Here is a 26319-nt window from a genome sequence, read left to right as displayed (position 1 = left end):
GACAGCCAAGAAGGTTACCTCAGTGTGTAACAGGACCTTGATCAGATGGGCTAATGGGCTGACATATGACAGATGGAATTTAATATAGACAAATGCGAGGATGCTGCATTTTGGAAAGACAAATCACGGCAGGACTTAAACGTTTAATGAAACACACTGGGGAGTGTTGCTGAACAAAGAGACCTTGGAGAGCAGGTTCATAGTTCTTTGAAAAAAAGTCACAGGTAAACAGGATAGTTAAGAAGGTGTTTGGTATGTTTGTCTTTATTGGTCAGCGCATTGTACATAGGAGTTCGGAGGTCATGTTGTGATTTTATTGGGCATCGATTCGGCAACTTTTGGAACGCTGCATTCAATTCTAATCTCCCTGCTATGGGGAGGATGTTGTGAATCTTGAAAGAGTTCAGAAAAGATTTACAAGGATGTCGCCAACGTTGGAGGGCTTGACGTATAGTGAAAGGCTGCATAGGCTGGGCTATGATCCTTAGAGTGTTGGAGGCCAAGGACTGACCTTATAGAAGTTTATAAAATCATGAGGTGCATGGATAGGGTGAATAGCCAGGGCCTTTTCCCCAGGGTAGCACAGTCCAAAACTAGAGGGCATAGGTTTAAGGTGAGAGGGGCAAGATTTAAAAGGGACCTAAGTGTCAACCTTTTCATGTGGAGGGTGGTGCTTGAATGGAGTATGCTGCTAGAGGAAGCATGGAGGCTGGTACAATTACATTTTGTAGGTATATGAATAGGAAGGGTTCAGAGGGATATGGGCCAAATGCTGCGAAATGGAAATCTGTTTGGCATGGATGAGTTGGACTGAAGGGTCTGTTTCCATGCTGTCATTCTCTATGACAGTATGAGCTCTATAGTTACACCAGATCTATTGCAAATGGAGCTTCATATTATTACAATGCTATCCCTTGTTTTTATGCATACTAGGCTCAAACACATCATCATGCAAGCCTGGAACTTAGCACAGGTAAGGAACATGTTACTGTTCAGTAACTGAGTGAGCAATGGCAACAATCTGGCGTGATGAGATTCTTTTATGATTATTCAACCTGTTGAATACCTGGCATAAGATTTTTACAGATGCTTTGAGCTGGCAGTGTTGTGTAAATGCAATCCATGTTTTAGGCTTGCAGGCTCTGTTCATGCAGTTACTATTGTTTGTTAAGGAAGAAGATGGCAAAATCCCCACATCTCCAAATCATGTGAAATGTGTCAAGTCGTTACTTCCATCTACCACACGTGCAGTGTGAAATAGACAAAAACCAAACAGCTTCCATCATTGCCAAGAACAGAAGATAACAGCAGCAGTCCATGCAGTTACAGCACTGAGGTTTACATTTAACGCTCTTATGAGCACGATATAAAGAAGCATAATGAACTGGGCAATAGCACTAAAGACATGCAATGGAAGATTTTCTTTTCCGAGAACTGTCCAGTAGCAGAGCATGTTACAGAGTTCATGCAGTAAGATGCACTGCTGCCTCACCATTCTGACCCGGATTTCCCTTCCTTCCATCTCAATTGTCACAGGTTTGGGTTCAACTCCTCCTTTAGTTATGCATAAATGGCTATGAGGTCATCAACAGATTTCTCTGCTTTTTATGCAACTTCCTAAGTAATCTCCTGAGAGGTGTCATGGCTTCTCTTACAAAGTGGCATTAGAGGACCAGAGTTCCTCCAGTGGAAGGAAATGGCCTTGAAGCTGTCTTTTCTGCCTCCAGTTAACTGTAAATACCTACCTACTGAAGGTCTGTGCCAGAATATTCAGTGGGACTCTTCCTTCTGATCATTAAAGCAACTTAACATTTTTAAGGACCCTGGCCATTCCTTCTGCTGTTGCATGGTGAAGTTTCTTTTCTTATCTTGTTAGGCTTTTGCTTGCAGTGGGACAGTTACAGAAGGCTAAGAGGATGTCTGAAGAGGACAGATGCTGAGCTAATGTTTAGATTCAATTCAGTGGATCTGATCCAGTTTCAGGCTTAAGCATGGAGACTTGGAAAGACCAAGGAACTTCGGTACTAAAGGGTCAGGTTTGGCAATTACAAAACATCAAAAGCTCAACAACCATCTCATAAATAAAGACAGCACTACAGATGGCCATCAGAGTGATCAACACTTTAATCATACTGCCTCTAGTACCTTTCAGGCTAGTGCAAGGAACATTTAACAGCTAGCATGTAATTTGCTGTTGGATAATGACTGATTGCTTTTCTCAGAAACACCGGGCACTTAAATTCACTTTCCTCCTTCACTCACTTACCCACAAAGGTGAATGATGACACCATGTGGTTATCTGGAATTCTAAACGTAATGGGTAGAAAATGGTTAACAGTTTCAGTTGGACATTGACTATCAATATTGTATTCATGTATGCTTCCCATTTAATCACCAGAATCATTATTGATCAAATTATTGCCATCTTCAATCAAAACATATCAGAAAATTTTGGATGAGATGCCCTTCAGCCCTTCCTACCCTCATGAGGAATGTAACCTGGCAGGGACCACACAAGAGGGAGAAGAGCTGGAGAGGGAAAAGTGCTTAAGAAGTTAAAGCTTTAATTTTATATTATTTAGTTATACTGGATATTAGTGAACTGGACAATAGAGATTTGAAGGAAATGAAGGCAGAAGGATAACTATTGTGATAAAGGTTCATGATGTATAGAATCCCTACAGTGTAGAAGCAGGCCATTTAACCCATTGATTCCACACTGACCCTCCAAATAGCATCCCACCCACACCAAGTGCCACCACCCACACCCCCACCGTATCCTTGTAATCTTGCATTTCCCAAAGCTAATACACCTAATCTGCATATCCCTGGACACTGTGGGCAATTTAGCTTGACCAATCAGCCTAACCTGCACCTCTTTGGACTGTAGGAGGAAACCAGAGCACCCAGACGAAAACCATGCAGACATGGGGAGAATGTATAAGCTCCACACAAACAGTTGCCTAAGAGTGAAATCGAACTTGTCTTTGGCACTGTGAGGCAGCATTGCTTTTAGTATTTGGAAATTTGGGTTCTAAAGTGGATAGAACTATGAATAGCTTTACATTGTATTTGTATTTCTGCATTTTGTGTGTGTGTGTGTGTGTGTGTGTGTGTGTGTGTGTGTGTGTGTGTGTGTGTGTGTGTGTGTGTGTGTGTGTATGTTTCATTTTCAATAGACAATAGACAATAGGTGTAGGAGTAGGCCATTCAGCCCTTCGAGCCAGCATCACCATTCATTATGATCATGGCTGATCATCCACAATCAGTATCCTGTTCCTGCCTTATCCCCATAACCCCTGATTCCACTATCTTTAGGAGTTCAATCTATCTATCTCTTTCTTTTCAATTCTGTGAGGGATAGAAGTTTGTCTGGAAGGTGTTTATGCATTTAAATTAGGCTTTTAAAGAAATACCTTAAAGTAAATAGTTTAGTGCTTTAGAAAACAAAGGAGAATGAGTGAATGAATTGGGCTATGGGCAATTTAGCATGGCCAATCCACCTAACTCGCAGATCTTCAGACTGTGGGCGGAAACCAGAGCACCCAGAGGAAACCCATATAGACATGGCGAGGGTGGGAAAACTCCACACAGATAGTCACCGAAGGGTGGAATTGACCTTGGGCCCCTGGTGCCGTGAGGCAGCAGTGCTAACCACTGAGCCACCATGCTGCCTCATATACATTTGTAATAAGAAATAATAATAATAACAATATTTGTAACAAGACTATTCCAAATAATTTCCTCACCTTGGTGCCACTTTCACCACTATCTTCATTATTTACTAACCCATGTGTTTCACCCTTTTCAAACGGCATTTCTGAAAACCAATGGAGCTGTGTACACTCCACCATATTCAGCTGCTTCATCAATGATCTTGCCTCCACCGTAAAATCAGAAGTGGGGATGTTCCCTTACGCTTGCACAATGTTCAGCATCATTCATGACTCCTCAGATACAGAAGGAGTACATGTCCACATAGAGCAAGGCTGGACAATATCCCAGTCAGGACCAATAAGTGGCAGGTAATATTTACACCACACAAATGCCAAGCAGTAATCATCCCCAACAAGAGAGAATCTCACCATCAGCCCTTGACATTAAATGGCATTACCAACACTGAATTCTCCCTCTACAAATATCTTGAGGACTAGCATTTACCTGAAACTGCCATATAAATATTGTGACCACTAAACCAGGTCAGAGGCCATTAATTCTGCAGTGAATTGCTCACCTCCTATCTCACAGGAGTGCAGTAGAATACTCTCCACTCGCCCAGAGGATGCAAATCCAATAACACTCAAGAATCTTGACAATATCCAGAACAAAGCAGCCTGTCTGATTCACACTCCATCTACCACCTTAATATTCACTTCCTTCACCACCAGTACATAGGAAGAATAGTGTGTACTATTTACAAGATACACTGCAGAAATTCATCAAGCTTTCTCTCACAACATTCTAAATCTGAAACTTGTACTTCCAAGAAGGACAAAGGCAACTGATGCTTAGGATCACCATCACCTGCAATCTCTCCTCCAAGCCATACACCATCCTGAATCAAAAACATATCTGTGTCCTTTCATTGTTGGCGGGTAATAATCCAGGAGCTCCCTCCCTAATAGTACTGCAAATGTTCCTACACCTCAATGATTGCAGTGGCTCAAGAAGGCAATTCAGCATTACCTTTCCCAGTGCAGTTGAAGATAGGCAAGAAATGCTGGTCTAGCCAGCAAAGGACACATCCTATGATCAGATAAGAAAAAAACACTGAAGTCGGGGGATGAAAGGGAAATGAGCTAGTGATCCTGTTCTCACCATTATGCTGCCATTATTACCATTTTGTAGTTGTAAAATGAGCAGGCTGTTTCATGAGGTGCACATCTTATTCCTTTTGCCTTCATATTTCACTTGGATGACTCAAATACCATTACCTGTTTCCATGGTTCCATTTGATGACCTAATTCTTGTTTCGTTTCAAAATCACAAACAGCACCCCTATTCTGCAAATATATCCTATCAATCCATCAACATTTTAACTAGATCCTTGTCTCAACCATGTGTAAGCTTCATGCTTCTCTGTCTGTTCTGTTTCAAAAGCATCCAAACAGGTTTCAATCATCTCAAGCCATTAAAATTACCCAATCTAATATCATATATTATGTCCTAATTGAATGATATGTGTCATCATACCACAGACTTTAGCATTACCTGATACAATAAAATGAACTCTTCCCTTCCTTTAACACCATTTCTTCCCCTTAGGCAATGGAATTGCCTTTGTGTGGTTCCATTCCTTTCAGTCAGGAAAATACCAGCACAATGGTGGCAGCAACTTGTCATCTCTGGAATCTACAAGAAATTCTCTTTGGCCTCTCCTCTCTTTTATCTAAATGCTGTTCTTCAGCAACATTAGCTGTAAGCATGAGCTCTATTTTCATATTTACCCTGATGGTACCAAAGTCTCCTCTGTCCTTTCAATTGAATGTAAAAGTTTTGATGAAGACAGCAAATGTTATCCTCAATGTGTTAGCTAATATTTTTCTCTCAAACAATATCTCAAGCAGCTCAGTGGCTCAGTGGTTAGCACTGCTGCCTCACGGCGCCGGGAGCCATAGGCTTGTTTCCACCCTCGGGCAGCTGTCTGTGTGGAGTTTGCACATTCTTCCCGTGTCTGCATGGGTTTCCTCCGGGTGCTCCGGTTTCCTCCCACAATCTAGAGATATGCAGGTTAAGTGGATTGGACATGCTATATTACCCCATAGTGGTCAGGAATGTGAGGCTTAGGCGGGTTATGGGGGGATTGGTCAGGGTGGGATGCTCCAAGGTTCAGTGCAGATGTGTTGGGCCGAAAGGCCTGTTTCCACACTGTAGGAATTCTATGATGATAACATTTGATTATCGTGTCGCTGTTCATGGGAGTTTGATGCATGCATGTTGACTACAGTGTGTCCTATCTTATACCAATTTCATACATTAGTTCAATGACTGTAAAGTGCTTTGCGACATCACAAATGGTGAAAAGAACTCCATATTTACTTGTCTTTCTTTCCTGCCACGAACTCTTCCTGCAGTTGGTGTTATCCCCTCAGGTTGAACTTTACTATCTTTATCAAACTTCCATCGAGCTTCGTTTCCGACACCTTGTCTACCTTTGGTCAGCTTTCTTCAATCATTCCAATACTAATTTCTTCTGCTGTTATGTCACTGCCCTGACCATTAAAACTTTCATCCACACATGCTCAAGATACAATTCAATCAATTCTCTTTTTGCCAGCCTTTTAATCATTGAATGTAAAGTAAATTGTCCCTTCCCTCTATAATTGACCTTCTCAAGGGCACCTAGGGAAGGGAAATAAATACTGGTTCATCCAGTGACACCCACTTCCAATGAATCAATAGAAGAAAATCAATACTTACTCTCTATAATGTCCTATTTGTTCAAAATATCAAGTGTCTATATCTGTCATGCATTATGCACTGCTTTCTCATCACCAACCTCTGATTGATTTACATTGGCTTCCAACCCCACAGTCATCCAATTAAAAGCACAGTAAAAGAATAAGCAATAATTCAGACGAATGAAGAAGAAGTGCGAAAAACTAGGAGAGAGAATGAAAGTTAGCTTGAAAAGATAGGTCTTGATGTAGTCTCTACATCCAAATCTCTCGATCTTGAAACATTCTTCAAACCACTCATCCCAGCGCATTTGTTTGCTGATCCAGAACTCTGTGCCATACTATCCTCCTTCATCTCACAATAGGGTCAGGGTTAGAGATAATGGGAACTGCAGATGCTGGAGAATTCCAAGATAATAAAATGTGAGGCTGGATGAACACAGCAGGCCAAGCAGCATATCAGGAGCACAAAAGCTTGTGCTCCTGAGATGCTGCTTGGCCTGCTGTGTTCATCCAGCCTCACATTTTATTATTTAGGGTCAGGGTTAGGGTAGGTACAAAATATCAGAGCATTCAATTTTCTTGACTGTATTTTCTGGAACTTGTTATTTATACTTTTCTGCTTTCTTATCCTTTTACAAAACCTATCTTTTCAAACAAACGTTCAGTCCTCTGCTAACTTTTCCCACTTAACCTGTTCTTCATTCAACTTAATACTTTGTCTATAAAAAGTCTGAGCAATTCTGTATGTGTACTGTCAGTATCAATATTTTATAATGTGTTCTTATCTGTTTATTGCAAACAACTGTTGACTTAAATTGTGAGGGTGTTTGCTAGTGCTGTTGGCATGGGTTTAAATTAATTTGGCAGGGGAATCAGGTACAGAATCAAGGTAGAATAGCGAGTGAAGCACAGACAAATATAGAACTTGCAGTAGGTGGTGTTCCCATGCATCTACTGCTCCTGCCCTTCCAGCTAGAGGTGACCATGGATTTTGAAGGTATTGTCTTTTAGGTGAATTTCTGTAGTGCAACTTGTAAACAGTACACGCTGCTGCTACTGACTGTTGTTGATGGATGCTGTTCGATATGGTGTCAATAAAGCGTGTAGCTTTCTCCTGAATAGTGTCAAGCTTCTTGAGTGATGTCAGAGCTGTACCCATCCAGGCAGGTGGGGAGTATTCCTTCTCACTCCTGGCTTGTGCCTTGTAGAGTGTGAACATGCCTGGGGAAGTCAGGAGGCAAGTCACTCTCCACGGTATTCCAAGCTTCTGACTTGCTGTTATAGCCACTGTATTTGGATAACTAGTCCAATGGTAACTCCCAAGATGTTGGGGTCATTGTAATACCATTGAATGTCAAAGTGTTGCCGTTAGATTTTCTCTTATTTGAGATGGCCATTGCCTGGTATTTCTGTCATGTGAATGTTACTTGCCACTTGTCAGCCCAAGCTTGGACTTTGTCCAGGTCTTGTATTTGATCATGGCCGACTTCAGTATTTGAGGAGTTGCGAATGCTGCTGAACATTATGCAATAATTGGGAAAGTCCCCACTTTTTACCTTATGATGTTGGGAAGGTTATCGATGAAGTAACTATCTGAAGGAACTCCTGCAGAAATGTCCTGGAGCTGAGATGGCTGAAGGCCAATAGTCACAACCATCACAAACATGTTAAACTCTTCTTCAACCACCCTCGCCTCTGTGCCCATTTCTTTGAAGAAGAGTCCTCTCCCCATCCCACAGACCCCCTCACCTGTCTCCAACACTCTCCCTCAAGATGGACCGCTCCCAATGGCTGTTTACCTGTTGATCCGTTCATCAAGAACTATTGACAAGACATTGGCCGCCTCTGTTTCTCTGCCCCATTAATAATTCTAACCTGTCTTGCTGTGAATTGACTGCACTCCATGCTCCCAGATCCAACTCTGACTTTGTAATTAAGCCTGCTGACAAGGGTGACGCTGTTGTTATCTTGCACTTTGACCTCTATTTTGTAGAGACTGAGCACCAGCTCTCAATTGCCTTCTGCTGTCTCCCCCAGACTATGACCACACCAATGGACATCAGGCCATTGTGTCCACTATGGTCACTAACTTCATTTCATTTGGGAATCTCCACTCGTCCCCTCACGGCCCCTCCCCCACCCAATGCCCCGCCAAACTGCTTCCAAGTTCACAGTCTCCCGACCCCGCACAGCTCACTTCTGCATCCTTTCCAAAATCCACGAACAGGACTGTCTGGACAGACCCATTGTTTCTCCCTGCTCCTGCCCCACAGAACTCATCTCTTCCTACCTCAACTCAGTTTTTCTTCCAGTGTCCAGTCCCTTCCCACTTACATCTATGATTTCTCTGCATTTTGTGTCAGTTTAAGAATTTCTAGTTTGCGGTCTCCAGACGCCTCTTCTTTGCTATGGACATGCAATTCCTTTACATGCCCCCATCCTCCATCAGGATGGTCACAGGGCTGTCCGCTTCTTCCTGGAAAAAAAACACCTGAACTGTCCCTATCCTCCACCACCTTCCTCCACTTGGCCGAGCTGGCCCTCACACTGAACAACTTCCCATTTAACTTGTCTCACTTTCTTCAGGTCAAAGAGGTAGCTATGGGTACCTGCGTGGGCCACAGTTATGCCTTTCTCTTTGTGGGGTATTCATTCTTCCAGTCCTATTCCGGCCCCAAGACACAACTCTCTCCAGTATATCAATGATGTCCAAGGTACTGCTTCTTTCTCTTGTCCAGAATTGGAAACCTTTCTCAATTTCACTTCTAATTTCCACATCCCTCTTACCTTCACCTGGTCAATCTCCGACTCCTTTCTTCCCTTCCTTGACATCTCTGTTTCCATTTCCGGCAACAGGCTGGCCACCGATATCCACTAACAAACCAATCAACTCCCACAGCTACCTTGACTATACATCATAATTCCTTGCTTCCCATAAAGACTCTATTCCGCTCTCCCAGTTCCTCTGTCTCTGTCAGATCTGTTGCGGTGATACCAGCTTCGATAATGGACCCAACAAAATGCCCACCTTCATCCTCAATTGAGGATTCCCCAGGGGCCCTCAGCCAATTCCAATCCATTTCCCGCACTTCAGCCTTCATCCTCTTTCTTTCCTCCCACAACAGTGATAGGGACCACCTTGACCTTACCTGCCATCCCACACGCATCCACATCCAGAAGATTATTAACTGCCATTTCTGCCATCACCAGTGGGATGCTACCACCAGACATGGACTCCCCTCTATTCTGCAAAGACCGTTACCTCAGGGTCACCCTGGTCCACTCTTCCTTCACTGCTAATCCCCCCTTCAGCCCCACAGCACCTTCCTCTGCATATTTAGGTATAACACCTATCCATTTACTTCCCCTGTCCTCAGTATCCAAGGGCCTAATCCGAGGGCCCAAATGCAACTTCCACGTGAAGCAGCACTATACCTACACTACACACAATCTAGTCTACTGCGTTCGCTGTTCACAATGTGGTCTCCTTTTCATTGGGAAGCGAAATGTAGACGGGGTGACTGCTTCACAGATCATCTACGATCCAACCACGAAAAAGGCCCTGAGCTTCTAGTTGACTACCACTTCAACCCATAACCTTGTTCCGTGACCAACATCTCTGTCTCAGGCAAAGTTCAATGCAAGCTGGAAGAACAGCACATTATTTTCTGCTAGGGAACTCCACAGCTTTCTCAACACAATATCGAGTTCAACAATTTTTGGGCTTGAGGCCATTCTCCCATGTCTTTCACCCAACCCCCACACACTTGTTATCACTCGGTCTGCTATAGCACACGCCCCATTGTTAGCCAGTAAAATTCCTATTAGTAGCTATTCATTCTCCCAGGATGTTCATTATCAGCTCATTTGTCTGTCCAACTGTTCTCTCTCTTTGGGCTCTACCTCCACCAATCATTGACTCCTTCCCCACTGGCCCCACCTTATTATCTGCATAAAAAACATTTTCCTAGTGACCATCAATTCTGAAGATGGGTCACTGGACCCAAAATGTTAACTTTGATTTCTCTCCACAGGTGTTGACAGACCTGCTGGACTTTTAAAGCAATTTCTACTTTTGTAACCGCAATCACCTTCCTATGTGTCAGGTATGATTCCAAACAGTGAAGTGTTACCCCTGGTACCCATTGATTCCAGTTTTGCTAGTGCTCCATGAAATGTGTCCTTGATGTCAAGTGCTGTCACTCTCACATCCCCTTCAGAATTCAATACTTTTGTACATGTTTGAACCAAGGCTGAAAGCTTGGGAGCTGAGTGGCCCTGGCAGAACCCAAATCTTAGTTGTCATGAAGTAGGTGCTGCTTGATACTACTGTTGATGACACCTTCCATCACTTTACTGATGATCGCAAGTAGGTAATTGGCTGGGTTGGATTTGATCCTATTTTTTGTACTGGACATTGGTGGGCAATTTTCCACAGTGATAGATAGATGCTAGCGTTGTGGCTGAATAGACGCTTGTCGCCCAGCAACACCCATGTCCTACAAAAGAATAAAGAGAAACAAAAGAATAAAAATATGAGCCCATGTGGAAAGCAGAGCATATATAGTCGTGTTAAGTCAAAAGAAAATTCAGCAAGACCGGAGAGCACTGATCCTAATGTAAGAAATGTTGTAAGGCATGTGAGCTGAGAGTACTGAATGCCACATGGGGCTATTATACGGTTGCTATCACAGGGACATGGTTGAGGGAGGAGCAGGACTGGCAGCTCAATATTCCAGGGCATATTAATCTGGGATGAGACAGGGAGGTATGTGAAGTGCAGTTTGGGAGGACTGACAAAGCAAGGAGGTACACAATGAATGGTAGGGTCCCAGGAAGTAGAGAGGATTTGTGAGACCTTGGTGTGCATGTATATAAATTCTTGAAGGCAACAGGGTAAGTTGTATGGTGATTAAGAAGCATCTGGGATATTTACCTTTAGTAGACATTGAAAACAAGAGCGGGAGGTTATAGTGGAGCTACATCAGATGTCAGTTAAGCCACAGCTGGAGTTCTGTGTACAATACAGTTCTGTATGTTACGTTGTAGGAAGAGAACGGTCAGTCCAGAGAGGGTGCAGAGTAGACTCAGCAGAGCTGGCATGTTTCATCTATGAAGAAAACCTAAATAGGCTGGGATTGTTTCCCTTAGAGCAGAAAAGGCTGAGAGGGTGCCCTTTCTTCAGTTTTAAACTGTGGGTGTCACTGGCTAGGTCAACATTTATTGCCTATTGCGATTTGACCTTTGGTGGTATGTGCTGCCTTCTGCTTGAGGTAAACAAAATTCTGAGAAATACATTTAAACTAAGGTGCAGTGTGTTTGGCAGAGACTTATGGAAGATTTTTGTCACCAAAAGGATAGTGGGAATATAGAACTCATTCTCTGAAAGGTGACAGAGGCAGGAGTGATCACAACATTTAACAGGTAATTAGAGTATTACATGAAATGCAGTTGTTGTCTATGCTTTGGACACTTTTGCCCATTTATGGATTAAAAACACTTTCCCCAAGCACTCTTATCAGTGAGGAGGACAAAGAGACACAGAATTCAGTTTACGGTTCAACTTGATTTTATTAACAAAATAATCATTATTAAAAACACCATATGCACATTTCCCAAATTCAATATTTATTCTACATCTAGCACTATCTGTTTGAAAAAGGATATTACCCTTGACGATCCGCATGTTTGAGTTGGGCCATTGAAATCTCCACCCTCTGTGTTGCAGGGTTGGCTGTTTTCACAAAAGTGGGTCTGGCAGGTCAGGGCAGATCTTCTCCTGGGTTTTCTCGCGTTGCTGCATTGTCTTCTGCTATGAGTCTTACTGTGAGTTTTCACCAAGGTGGATGGCTTCCAAGCATGTGTTCTTATACCCCTTGCCCCAGACCTTCAAGAATATTCAATGGCCTTTGGTCAATGGGAATGGGATTCGGGCTCAGAACATCCAATGAGTCATGCCACCACCCTACACTGTTGATAGTCTGGGCAGGTGTAAATTGCCAGCTGGAAGTCAAGGTGCCAGAATGTCTGATCAATACTTGTCTAATACTCCACCGTCATGATAGCTGTAACTTGTTCCCCTGAACGTTTCGGACCTCTTTGACGTTGTTTTCCAATAGCTGCTGGCTGCTGTTTAATTTTATTTGGCCAATTTCCTGTCAGGCCCAATTTCTCTGACTGTGGTTTAATTTAGAATGTTTAAGTATGCTCATGGTTGCTTGAACACACGATAGTGCTGGAATATGGGTAAGAGTAGATCAGTGTTTGATGACTAGTGCAGACATGATGGGTTGAAGGGCCTCTTTCCATGCTGTTAAAGGATGATTCTATGAGGTGGGACACTTCATTAGAAATATTACTCCCATTGCAATTGAGATTTGGATTAAAACTCTACTGCTGTCAGCAGTGTTTCCCAAGATTTGAGGTAATTGGCAAATGTGTTCAGTTTAGACCAGCTGGCAGCCAAGGGCAGGAGCTTTTACAACACAACCTAGGAGACAGGCGAAGGAAGAATGCTTCCTCTCTCAAGTAAATTTCTTGCTGATCGTGGCTGATGCAACACACCTCCAACTCTTAATCTCACTCATCCTGCCCCATGATTTGCTGACCTCAAACCCCAAGCATCAACCCTGGGCTGCCTGCCCTACAATCTGCTAACTGCACCCCCATTACCAAATAGCAACATATCACTCTCATTTTCTGGGCTTAGACACCCTGTGATCTTTCTGAATTGGAAGAATTTCCATCAATTTTCACCCTCACATTTATATCTCTATTTGGACTAATTCTGAATTTGGCAATATTTCCAGTTCAGCAAACCATCTGATCCTACAAACCGCCATGATTCTGAAGGAAATATTGCCTCCTCGTGCTTACCCAGCTATAATTGAGCCAGCGAGACTGTTAATCTGACTGGCTGGTGGACTGGTAATAAAATTCTGACTTTACATTCAGCTCACACATCCTTAAGGTTTCCAGACTCCTTCCATCCCTCCTTTTACTGAACTTCCCTGCTCTCTCTGCATCTCTCAGAAATATCAGGCACTGAAATTCCTCATCAATTTGCAGCTTAAATCATGCCTTTAGAGAACATGATTATTCAATGACTTTCCGAAGACTAAGAAAACATGACCGAATGTGATGTTCCTACCATTTCTGTAGATGTATTACATTCTCAGACATTCCACAAACCCCATTACTTTGGCTATTAGAGAACATTGTCTGTGATATGGGAGTGGAATTTGGTGCTTAGCACAAATAATATATCTCCAATTGAGTAAGGAAAATATCATCTCGGTATGTAAGTTAACTTAGAATTTCACTTTGCTTCAATAATTCATGGGCTGTAGGCCCAATAGGGGCTGGCTGCTGTTTATTTCATTTGGCTAATTTCCTGTCAGGGCCAATTTCTTCAGCTATAGTCTAATATAGAATGTTCAATTTTGGGCCCATGGTTGCTTGACCACACAATAGTTCAGGAATATGGATAAGAGCAGAGAGGTGTTTGATGACTGGCAATAACACGATGAACCAAAGGGCCTCTTTCTATGCTATGAAACTATGCTTGTAAGAGATGGAGTCATAAGTAACATAGCTGCACAACATCTGAATTTAATTGATGGCAAATGAATATCATCATGCAAATCGTGGTGCACTTAGACTTTCTGTGTCAGGTCACTTTAAGATTGCTGCCTTACTAGAGCTGAAATTGTACGGTGCCATTTATATATGTCAAATATATACTGCATGGTAAGTATTTAATATTTTTATCTTGGTAGAACTACACAGGTTAAGCTCCCATGAATACTTTGGATAGGTTAGAGTGAAAGAAATTACACGTCAGGAAGGTACATTTTGAAGGCAGTCATACGTACCTCGTCTTGGAAATTGTGCTGAAGCATTACCTTTGCAATTTTCTTCAGGACGTCTTTCTACTTGCTGACCTGTATCCAGCACTGCTCGTTCAGACAAACTGCTTGACATTACTGGCTAAACAAGCATCTTTTCGAAAGAATATATGTTGTACCAGACAAGAAACCCATTCTTTGCTATAGCTCATGGATTAAGAGTTTTGCCATCATATCAAGCCATTCTCAGTCAGACATTCTTCATTTTACTACAATATTGCAGCATTTGGTTTAATCTGCAGATCCTGGGAAATTGCAAGCATTTAAACAATTACCTTTTAAGGTCTTTTAACTGCTACAGAGCTGCAAACTTAGTCCAGATGCTCCACTGGCCATCCTTTTTTTTTGTGCAGGCATTGATGTGCACAATTTGCTTAAAATTGAGAATATTGAGAGCTAAGACAAGGTATCAGTTCTCCTAAAAAAATGTTTAACAACTCAAACACTGCCTTGACACTTTATTTCACATCAGCAAACATGGAGATGGAACTGCAAATCTGTTGTACTAAACAATACAGTGTACATTCTATCTGCAACAAATATTTGTAATTATTGCTGCCAGCAACAATTTTTGAGATGAGTCCCATAGTGTTATCTCAGCTGTAGCATCCCTATGGTATTCCTTATCTGTTAAGCAATGCTAACACCAACATTTTGGGAGAACTACACTGTATGTAGCATGGAGAAAAAACATCATTTTCAATTGCCACTTTTTTAAAAATGAAAAATGTTGCTATTGGCCTCTCGTAAAATTATATTTTTTCTCATGCCTTTGACATCCAATTCCCATAACACCGGACAGAAAATAGTCAAAGCATGTCAAATCACATCAAAATAAGAATTATTAATTTCGTTCAACATAGTTGACAAGGTCAGCATTTATTAACCATAATCCCTAATTGCCCCTGACTAGGTGTTTTTGAGCTATCTTTTTGAACTGTTGCAGTCCATGTGATGAATGTACACCCATAGTGTTATGAGGAAGGGAATTCCAGGGTTTTGATCAAAGTAAAAAGTGAAAGGACAGTGATACATTTCCCGAGTCAGAACAGTGAATGAATTAAGGGGAACTTGTGGAAGCAGGGTTCCCATGTGTTTGCTATACTGGCCATTCCAGGTGGTAGGGGTCATGGGTTTGTAAGAAAAAGCCTTAGAAGTTACGTGCAGTGCATTTTGTAAGTGGAATCTATTATAAGCATGCTACACTGATGTTAGATGGAATGGATATTTAAAGATTGGAGGTTTATCAAGCAAGCAATTTTTTCCTGGATGGTGTCATAAGTTTAGTTGAAACAACACTCATCCAGCAAGTAGAGTGTATTCTATCAAGCTCCTGATTGTATCTTGTGGATATTGGTCTTGTAGATTGTGGTCAGGAATTAGAAGGTGAATTCGTAGCCATAATATTCCCTTGCTTTTGACTTTCTCTTGCAGCCACAGTATGTAAATTGCTGGACTAGTTCATTTTCTGATTGATGGTAACCCCATGATGTGATGGTGGGGAATTTAGTGATGGTAATGTCAGTCAATGGCAATGGAAAATGGCGAGATTCAACTTTGTTGGAGTTGGCCATTGTCACGCACTAGTGCTGCAAGAATGTTAATTGATACTTATCAGCCCGAGTCTGAATGGCCTCCAGGTCATTTTGCATGCATGCCTGTAGACTGCTTCAATAAGTGAGGAACTATGAATGGGACAGAACACTGAGCAATCATTGGTAAATATCCCCATTAGCACCTTGCATTGGAGGAAAAGTTATTGAAGAAGTGGCGAGAACATTAACTTGAGGAATTCTGGCAATGCTGCAACTTTAAAAATTGGCCTCCAACAGCCACAATCATCTTCCTCTGTATTACATTGGGATGGAATCTTGAGCACTGTCAAGTTGAATTGTTGGGGCATTTAATCAGCCATGAGACTGGCAGACCGAGAAAGCCTCCATTTCATTTAGATCTGTGGTTGGCATGCCCATGGATGTTTCTTGCCACCCTGTACAAATTGAGGTCCTTATGTGGAATTTTAATGGCCATACAGGCTTCGATCTGCCACTGTCAATGCTCATCCAACAGCGGCTGGAGGACACTCTATGCAGAGAGAACAACAAACAAACTTGTTGGAGTTGGTGTGGACACCAAATAGCAGTGGAGTCGTCCTTCCAAGGCACTCAATGCTAGTCAACAGATTCAGCATCATACAGGCATGCTCAATGACAGCCAATGCCCCTTCTTGCTCTGTGTGTCTACCCTGAAATGACCCTCATCGCTCCTCCCCATTCAATCAACTCTGGACAGCGATCCCCAAATTTCTCAGGGCTTTTATGATATCTTGGCTGAGCAGAAATTTCCCTAAAAGGAAATCACGTTCTTCAGCTCACATGATAAATTCCCTTTCCTAGTAACTGTTTCTATCTCTCTCACTGGACATTGCCTCCGGCTGAACCAAGCTATCAAAACTTTAAACCCGGAGCCAAGCATTTCAATCTGTAAACCAATGCAAGGCTTTAATTGCTGTCTATTCCATCACAATAGCCACCTATGAAAAATTATGTATTACTGTTGACGCTTAAATGTATTTACTGCTAAAACCATCGTCCATACATTCGTAACCATTGGATTCAATAATTAAAATGCTATCTGGCCAGTGTCTTCTCCTTCAACTTCTGTCAACCAGCACATCCAAAATTTGTCTCCATAGCAAATCTTCAACAAGTCCAACTTGACTATCATTCTCGTCCTCTCTCACAATATATTTTCTCACCTCTGACACCAAAATCATCTGCCACTCTATTCTTACACTGCCTTTTGATTGCTCTGATATTCTCACCCAAAATCCTGACATGAAGACTGTATTAACACTGGCCTTTTGGCCAATTCTCCCATTATCTTCTTTTTTGCGGTAATATTTTTGATCACAACTCTGCTTTAAGTCATTTTCTTCTGTTAACACTGCAATCCCATTATAGTACCATCTGCATTACCCTTTTAGTGACAATACTGAGCATTTTCTTGGCGGCAGAAATTTGACTGGGCGACTGCCATTTATCAATAATAATTTGCAGTCCAGGAAAAAGAGTCAAGTTGGTCTGATTTAGAAGGACATCCCAGGTGTCTCAAACTCTGGCTACAAAAGGATAACCCTGATGAAACGTTAGTAGGACACCAATGATTTTATCACAGTGATGGTCAAATACGTCAGAAGATTGAGTAAGAAACAGCTAACCAGCATATCAAGACATCCTTTCAGAGGATCTACCTGACCCATTTATTCTCTCATGGCAACATGCTTGATATATTCTGCTTTTCCAAAGTGAAATGTCAGAATATTTAACTTCATACCCTGCATTACTCATCTCTGTGCAGTTGACTTTCCTGACATTTCATTTTCGAGACTGTAACAAGTCAGTAACCATTACATTTCACAGAGCATATAATCACGACCGTGTTGTAAGCAAAAAAAAGTGTGGTAAATAATCATTTTCAATTGATTTTAGCTGGATAATGGCCGACTAGTTCATGCTGCCCTGCTAACAGCAACATTGTAAAAAGGAAAAAAAAATCAACGTCAATGTAAGATTTCAATCATTTATTTCTCAGTTTTTTTTAAAACAAGAAACTACCAATAAGGCTCGAAATTCAACAGCAAATTAAAATTAACACCAAAAGATGGTGACATTTTGTGTTGATGCTTCAACCTGCTGTGGCACAGATGGTGGAATGTGAGTTCATGTGCACGGTTCCATACAAAGCAAATGTCTTATCACAAATGCCAACGAGAGATGTCGCTGATTGGAAGTTGGGTGGAAGATTGAATACTATAAGATGAGTCACACAGGACTGTTTACGCACTTCACTCATTTAAAGTGCACCATAATACAAGAGAGGAATTATTGAATCAAGGCTGTCTTTCAGGCATTAGGGTCGCAGTCCTGTTGAGGAATATTGCCTTCTGATTTCGATAATTTCACTGTGAACCCAAGCACAAAATAAAATTGCTGACTGAAGGCTCCGGAGAAGATTTATCTGTTTGCCCCTTTTAAAAGGAATTTGTCTATTAACCCATTAATTGTGAAACTCATTGCTCAAGTTACATCTTGTTATTGCAGGAGTAGCTACCCTTTAAATAATGTGGTAAATATTAATCAAGCTATTAATGTTAATATTAACTAAACTCTCCAGCACCAGAAATTAATTAACACAAATGTGCAGACCTGTTCCTCCATTATTTTCTCTCTGAAATTTTAGAATACAAAACTTTAACATTATACTGCTGCTCTTTATTCTCTCTCTGCGTCTTTTTCCTTTCACTCAATCCAATATGTCTCTTTATTGTTCTCCTAACACCAGATGAGATATTACATTCATCTCGTCTAACTCACCTATGTTCTCAGTTTTTTTAATACATTTACTATCAAATCATTAACTCACATCAGTTAAGGAGAAATCCTGTTGCCTGTCCTGTTTGTTCAAGTCCCAGATGCCCTGCTCCCCCACTGTATCATTATCAGTTTGTTAGCAGATGCTATGAGACTCCCGGCTAAATTTCCTGATAAATTTTGGCCCAACGTTTTGTTGGAGATCCAAGAAACTTCACTTTTTTTAAAATTTTTAACCGTTTCTCTCTAAAGCATAGGGATTGGCTGTTATTACCTGCAAAGTAGTATCTGCAGTAAAAGTTAATTACTGTTCGGAAAGGGTAGGCACTCTATCTAGTTATAAATAGATTTAAGGGAAATTATTAATCAATATGGTGGACAGAGGAATTGAAGATAGGGTGAGATGGAGCAAGACATAAAGAAGCTCATGAAACATAATTGCAGTACGTTGCCAGGTTTATTATATCACAGTACCTGCTGCCTTTTCTGTTGGGGAGGTGTGAATAAAGTTAGTCCACTCTTGGTAGCTGACCGTGAGATAACTTTTTAATCTTTCCTAATGCGATGCACAACAGAGAGATGGCAACCATAATGAGAGGAATTTTTTTTTTACATTTACTTTGAGAAATTAAGGACTGAAGATCATTGTGACACATTTTTGGAACTTCTGAGGTTGATTTTCAAGATGTTTGAGCAGTTTGAAGGCTTGTTCCATATGTGCCTGTCATATTCAGACACACAGTGAGCCAACATAGTGCAGAATTGAGAAAAAATGTCTGAAGGGATAATTACAGAGAATGCAAGAATTCAACGCTAACCATGATGATTGATATAATAATGAACAATATTTCACATTTGATTGAATACAACTAAAATAAATGATGAGAATAAAGTAATGTTTTCCTTTGCCATGATGGAATAAATGCTTTTGATGTGGTTCATACCAATGTTGTCCAAGAATGCCGAACTCAATGGAATATGCTAAGAGTAAGGAAATTCTGGATTCACACTATGGTGTGACTGCGAATGAAATTGCACTGAGTATGTTCTGTCAAAGAAAACAATTGCCAAATAAAACTGTAGTAGATTAAATGCTTAGACCAAAAAACTTTTTCTATCAATGCAGGTAAAGCACTAATTTAGAATTCAACATGAGAGATGAAATTGTAGAAGGCTCATGATGGCACATACTCTAATTGATCCTCCTAATATTGGGTGGAAGCAAAGTCTCTCTGATGGGAAGAAATTGATTTCAGAGAATAAAATTAAACTAAACTGAGTTATATACAGTTGGGGTCAGAGTATGCTCGATATTGAGAAAGTGCTGAGAGAACACAAAGTGGGTTTTGAGCAAGGAAGATCAAATGATAAAGCTGGACACCAAAGGACTCAAGTCAAGATAAAAGACAATGTACAACCAACAATTCACAAAGTCAATGTCTTAACCACAGTCCGAAGCAGCAAGTGAAAAATTGGATAGATTAGAAAGAACAGAATAATGAAGAAGGTGAAAAGCAGCAAATGGGTTACACCCATTATAGTAGTTCAAAAAACAAGATGAGTCCATTAACATTTCTGGAGATCATAAGCAAAGGGCTAGGAAAGTACTTAAGAATGATCTCGCCAGTGAGGATATATTTTCTATTTCATGAGTAGAATGGTGTTCTAGATATATCAAGTCCGTATTTGCAATTGGAATTAACTGACAAAAGCAAAGAACTTCTCACCATTCAGACAGAAAAATCCAGAATTTCTTTAATTTCAGTATATTCCAGTACCAAAGATTACCATTTGGAAAGCCTACTGAATTCACTGTGTCCCTGAACATCCTGAATCAAGTAGGAACCTGATGAAAGGAATGGATGTCTTCTTGGATGACATTGTAATTCACAGTAAGATAAAGAAAGAATACATTGCAACATTAAATAAAGTCGTGGAAAATTTTACGAATATGGTGTCAAAGATAAAAGAAGCATGTATTTCTTCATTCACTCAAGTCCAACATACCTGATCACCAAAGAGGTGACAAATGTATCCATCCAAAGCAAGAGGAGGTTGAAGCAGGGAAGGCCTGCAAACAAAGAAGAATTTAGGAGATTCATAGGGATTGATGTGTATTATTCTAAATTCATCTTCAGCTTTACAAATACACATGATCCATTGTATCAAATGCTCTAGGATGGAATAGCTTGGAAGTGGCCTGTAGGGTGTCAAAAAGCATTTAACATGGCAAAAATATTGACCAGTCGTGGTGCTTTGACCTGCTATAATGCCAACACAAAAAAAAATTTTGAGCATGCAACGTGTCACCAAAGCTTCGGGGATTTGGACTCATTATTAAAGTCATCACTTCAAAGCAGTCAAGCGTTATTTTAACAATTATGGAAACTTTTCTGATTAAATTTGGTATATAGATCTTCTGCAGATTGTCTTTTGTCGTGAAATATAGAATGGAGCAAGAAAAGAAGTTTTACTTTAGAAGCCAGGAGTAATCTTTTTTCACCTCTGAAGATTATGATCTCAGTTGAGCCAGCAGGATCACTGATCAAATGTGAAAGTTGATCTCCGGCCTCTCACTCCTTTTTATGTGGCCTATGTTCCTTAAATTCCAGGAGTAATAAACAGTTATCATAATTGAGAAATAGGAGAATTTCAAGTATATAATCACTGATTTTTAAATGATCACAAAAATATATATCAGGGATCTTTGTCAAGGCCTTTGAGAAACCAAATTTTGAAAAGGCTGGAATCAAAAAAATGATCAGCTAAAATAAAAATTGCAGAATAGACATAAACACAAATACTATAGTCCTCATTTTCATTTTGGAAAAACTCAAATATCTGAAATGTATGTCTCAAGTTTTCACATTTAAGGATAATACATATTTCAGAGATAGAAATGCACACTGTATTCTACACAATATTTGCTAACAATTCAATCTATTGATCTTGGTGAAAAATTTCTTACAAATTAAAATTGCAAATTGAAATACTTCACGATTAAGATATTTATCAGAATAATGTATTTGGGAAGTGCTATAATGCAACGGAAAGGTGTATAAATGATAGGTAAAATGTCCACACCCTTTTCTGTTCTGCAGTCTTCCATTTTTTCCTCCTGTTTCTTGAGATGGAGCAGGTGAAAGAAAGAGAAGAAGACTTGAATTTATACTACATGGTATCACATTTCTCCGTAACAACTTAGAGCAATGTATTCTAATTAATTTCTTTAAAACACATTTACAGTACTGTCATTTTGTAAGCAAGCTGGCAGTCAACAGTTATGAACAGATTCCATAAATAACAAAAAGGTAACATTTTCCTTCAGTCAACATCACTAATGTTGCAAAAACACTTTGCTCTTTTTTGGACATTGCTGCGAGATAATTAAAAACCATGTCTAACATCAGGAATAGCCAACCTTGGTTTCACTTCAATGTGATATTTAAACAATACTTCTGACTATTCAGAACTCTCTCAAAATAGCACTGTGAGCTTTGATTAGATGTTACTGGAATGGTGCTTGACTCAAACTTTTTGATTCAGAAATATGAGTGCTCATAGCTAAGCTGGTATGGAAAACATAAGCTGTTCCTCTCTGTTAGCAAGTAGAAGTTGTGTGAGTATATACAAAGAAATAATAATCATGGCCAGAAGAAGACCAGCTGACCAATTTAGCATCCCATAAGGAGTAAAGATAACTGATAAAACTGAGAGGCAATTAGTGAACAAAATGCTTGGGAAATTCCCCTCCTGTGCCTTTAGACAATCAAAAGCAATACAAGGGAATTATTTATACATATTTGGGAATATGTCCAGCATTTTGAAGTATTGTAGGAGAAAGTAAGAACCACAAACACAGAGGTCACTACAACTGACTATATTTCAATGACTTCACTGGGACTGTTGAATGAAATGCATCATGTCAAATCAATCATGTGCAAAGTAATCCAGATACTTATACTATTAATAATAAAATAAACCCCAAAGAATGGCTGCAAGGCAATAATAACCTGAAGAAAATAATCTAATTCACACTTTCAATAAGGTGCCTGGTACAGATCAGACAAATTATCTTAGAGCAGCCATTACAAATTTTAATAAGGCCACTCAGGGAAACTCTCATCAAATATAGGTGAACACAGTATTCTTATTTTAGCAGAAAAGCTTGTTTCTTTCCACATAATTAAATAGTCCTGATAATCTACTGCCTCATATCACAATCAGCTTGTGGCAACACACACACACACACACACACACACACACACACACACACACACACACACACACACACACACACACACACACACACACACACCAGGATGTATGACTTGCAGCCATAGCTTTTAAAGGATAATACGAATATTTACTATTGGCATCTATTCAATCCAGACTACATTCAAATCCAAGTCCCAGGGATGGAAGCCAGATTTTAGAAGGTATTGATGATGGAAATGTTCCACAGAATCTAAATTTGACATTTTAAAGAATCTCAAAATGAGGGTACAGGATTTCACAATGCACTATTTTGCAGCTCGTTTGGGCTTCTGAGACCCTGAAACTTAAGGTCTCTTATTATGCTAGATCATATTACAAGCTTATTGTTGAACTACAAAATTTGCCAAGGTAAAATATGGTTTAAAAAAAATGGGAAATTAATGTATTGGTCAGGCTTCATTATGAAGTCTCGAAGAGAAGTCGGATGAGTTTGTCTCATTCACTATTTTTCTGGCTTTTCCTTTTGGAAATTTTTGATATTGGGCCACAGAGGAAAGCATTAAATTCTGCCGGGAGGAGGTGAGGTCATGAATGCATTTGAAAATGAGGAGAATTTTATTGCCCAGTCAAGAGCCATAAGAAAGGACAGGGTGTTGGGTACAAGTTAGGAAAGATATTCCATGCTTTTATGTCTCCTATTCTACCTTACCATGATCATTCCTGTCTTGTAAACAAAATTTGTTTTGCAATTGCTCTGCAGTTCATACTTAATTTTGTAAAATATGCATTTTTTTACACCTCTTTCTCTTTGGAAGGCACATCTGAAATATTACACTCTCCTCATTACTTATCTGTTCAGTATTTTCAGCATTTTTGACATCTGCTTCAGATTTTCAACGTTTGCAGTTTTTGCTTTTGTTTTTTTTTCTGAAAGAAAATGAATTGTTTTCACACTTTAGTATACAGTAAACCCTTCTGATCGATTAATGTGATGAAGTGTACTCCATCCATTCCCAGGCCTGAAGAGTTATATCATAATTTGCCAGTTAGCTGTTGTAGTGGAAAATATGCAACAGGCTGCCTGGTTAAATTTAGCAATGGCCATTAGCCATTACAGCCTGCTGAGGCACAAACCCAGCTCATGGTTACAAAATAATTGTTCCAAGTGGAAAAAAAAACCTAAGTTCTGGAAGTGGTACACTTCATTACTATGTAGTCCTATGGTAGCACAATCAGAGTTTATAGAAGCTTTTTTCTTCTTGACTGTTCAGATAAAGTTACAATAGAGAAAATGTTTTCATTTAAAGATAATAAAATGTGAGGCTGGATGAACACAGCAGGCCAAGCAGCATCTCAGGAGCACAAAAGCTGACGTTTCGGGCCTAGACCCTAGACCTCTGATGAAGGGTCTAGGCCCGAAACGTCAGCTTTTGTGCTCCTGAGATGCTGCTTGGCCTGCTGTGTTCATCCAGCCTCACATTTTATTATCTTGGAATCTCCAGCATCTGCAGTTCCCATTATCTCAAATGTTTTCATTTGCTTGGGTGACCAATGTTGGCAATCATAAATATAAAGTAGTGACTGCTAAGTACAGGAGTGAATTCAGGAGAAATCTCCTTACCCAAAGAGTGATGAGAATATGGAATGCATGCCCATAAGGAGTTATTGAGGCAGATATAGTAGATGTATTCAAGGGGAAGTTGGAAACACAAGAGAAAGAAAGGAACAGAATATTACGCTGTTGGGGTGAATGAAGAGGCATGAGACAAGATTTACAGAAAACATGAAATATAGCACAGACAAATTAGGCAAATTGAACTGTTTCCTGTATTGTAGACCCTACAGGTGCAAAATTAATTGATATTGCATCCCCTTGAGCAACTCTATGAAGACCTGCATAATTTTTGTATCAAGAAACTGCATGGCATAAAGAAACAAGGTGATGCGCATAACTTTTTTGTACTCAAAGAAGTTGACAGAGATTGTCTGATCTGCAGATCTTCAGAGAACAGATGTACAATTGAAGATACATATTGAAAGGCCATGGAGGTCCTAATACAATGATTCCATAGAAAATGCTGGGAAGCTTGAATTTCTAGCTTGCAATTCTCCTGAGCCTCCAAAAACACCTCAAATTCTGAGTTCCACATTAAATACCTGGATAGTTATCCAGAAAATATTAGACTGGAAAATTGCTAGCTTAATGCCTTGACAGCTACACAACGGACACCCCACCACTCATTTACCCAACCCGTTGCCTACCCTGCTCCCATTCCTTCTGACCTTGGCCACATTGGCTAACCAGCCCCAACTGGACATGGCCTGCTAATGCCCTGACAGCCTTTCCCAACCTGACACAATGACCCCGATCTATATACCCACACATCCACCTACTTACCTCATCAATGCATCCACCTCACCCACTTACGCAACTGCCACACTAACCACTTCTCCCATCTGATACCCTATCAAGTTGACACCTTACCTAACTACCACCCTACCCATCAGCCACTGTATCTGGTCTGTTTTCCGACTGCCTACCAGTGTGCTCCCTTCCATCTTAACCACTCACTACTGTACTTACTTACAACCCTACACCGTTACGACAGTACTACAATCCTACCCACTACCACCTTTTCCACCAGATATTCTGATTGTTATCAGCCTGCCAACTGTCTCCCCACCTACTTGTCATCCCACCCAGGTACTACCTCACTTAGTTACCATGCTATCCTCACCCACTTCACTCATCCACAAAAAAAATCACTTACACATTCATTCATGCCATCAATTATGAACACATACATTTCTGGAGAAACTGGAAGCAAAAGACACAAGAGAGGTGTTCCTTCAATTCAAATAAATTTTCTTACCCCTGGCATAAATCCACCATTCTCGAACAGAATGTTCATTTCAAATTCTCTATCTCAAATTTCCCGTTGCATTGTCACTAGTATTGGTACTGTCATTCAATAAAGATCAACAGCAGAATTTTTCACTCACCAACTTTATCCAGCAGTCCTCTTCAACACAATGGTGTCAGGATAAATGATGTGATCCTAAGAGAGAATGACACGCACATGCTGCAGCAGAAGCTGAAAAACATTGTAAATAGATAGGTCTTTAAAGGGTTGATTGGGCATTTCTGTCCTTGAGGTGCCTACCACTTTCTTAACAGAAAGCATGGGCACCAAGCACTATGTGATAACATGCACCACATTGGCTTGAGACCGCTCCATGTTCTTAGGACAATAGGCTGACAAGTAGTGGTGTGCCTAACCTGAGTGTCACCACTGGAAACGTGTTAGGTTGAGAAGGTTGGGCCTTCATGGCAAGTAAGTGGATTTTGCATACTTCCTTCTTATTTTGTGATGGTTTTCTTCTGATTTTCAATCTACGCTGATGGCTAACAGCAATGCT

General features: G+C 40.4%; 1 long non-coding RNA gene across 1 annotated transcript; it reads right to left on the bottom strand.

The window, feature by feature from the left end:
* Nucleotides 1-17980: 17980 nt before the first annotated feature.
* On the bottom strand, nt 17981-21809 carry LOC125450672 (uncharacterized). The gene is made up of 3 exons (XR_007247123.2): nt 21766-21809; nt 20689-20752; nt 17981-18272 (listed from the first exon to the last, which is right to left on the bottom strand). It is a non-coding gene; the product is annotated as an uncharacterized LOC125450672 (long non-coding RNA).
* Between the last annotated feature and the right edge of the window lie 4510 nt (nt 21810-26319).

Source organism: Stegostoma tigrinum, chromosome 3 (genome assembly GCF_030684315.1).
Source record: "Stegostoma tigrinum isolate sSteTig4 chromosome 3, sSteTig4.hap1, whole genome shotgun sequence".
Lineage (NCBI taxonomy): Eukaryota > Metazoa > Chordata > Chondrichthyes > Orectolobiformes > Stegostomatidae > Stegostoma > Stegostoma tigrinum.
The sequence above is the reverse complement of the archived record's forward strand: the minus strand, read 5'-3'. Positions and strand labels throughout refer to the sequence as shown.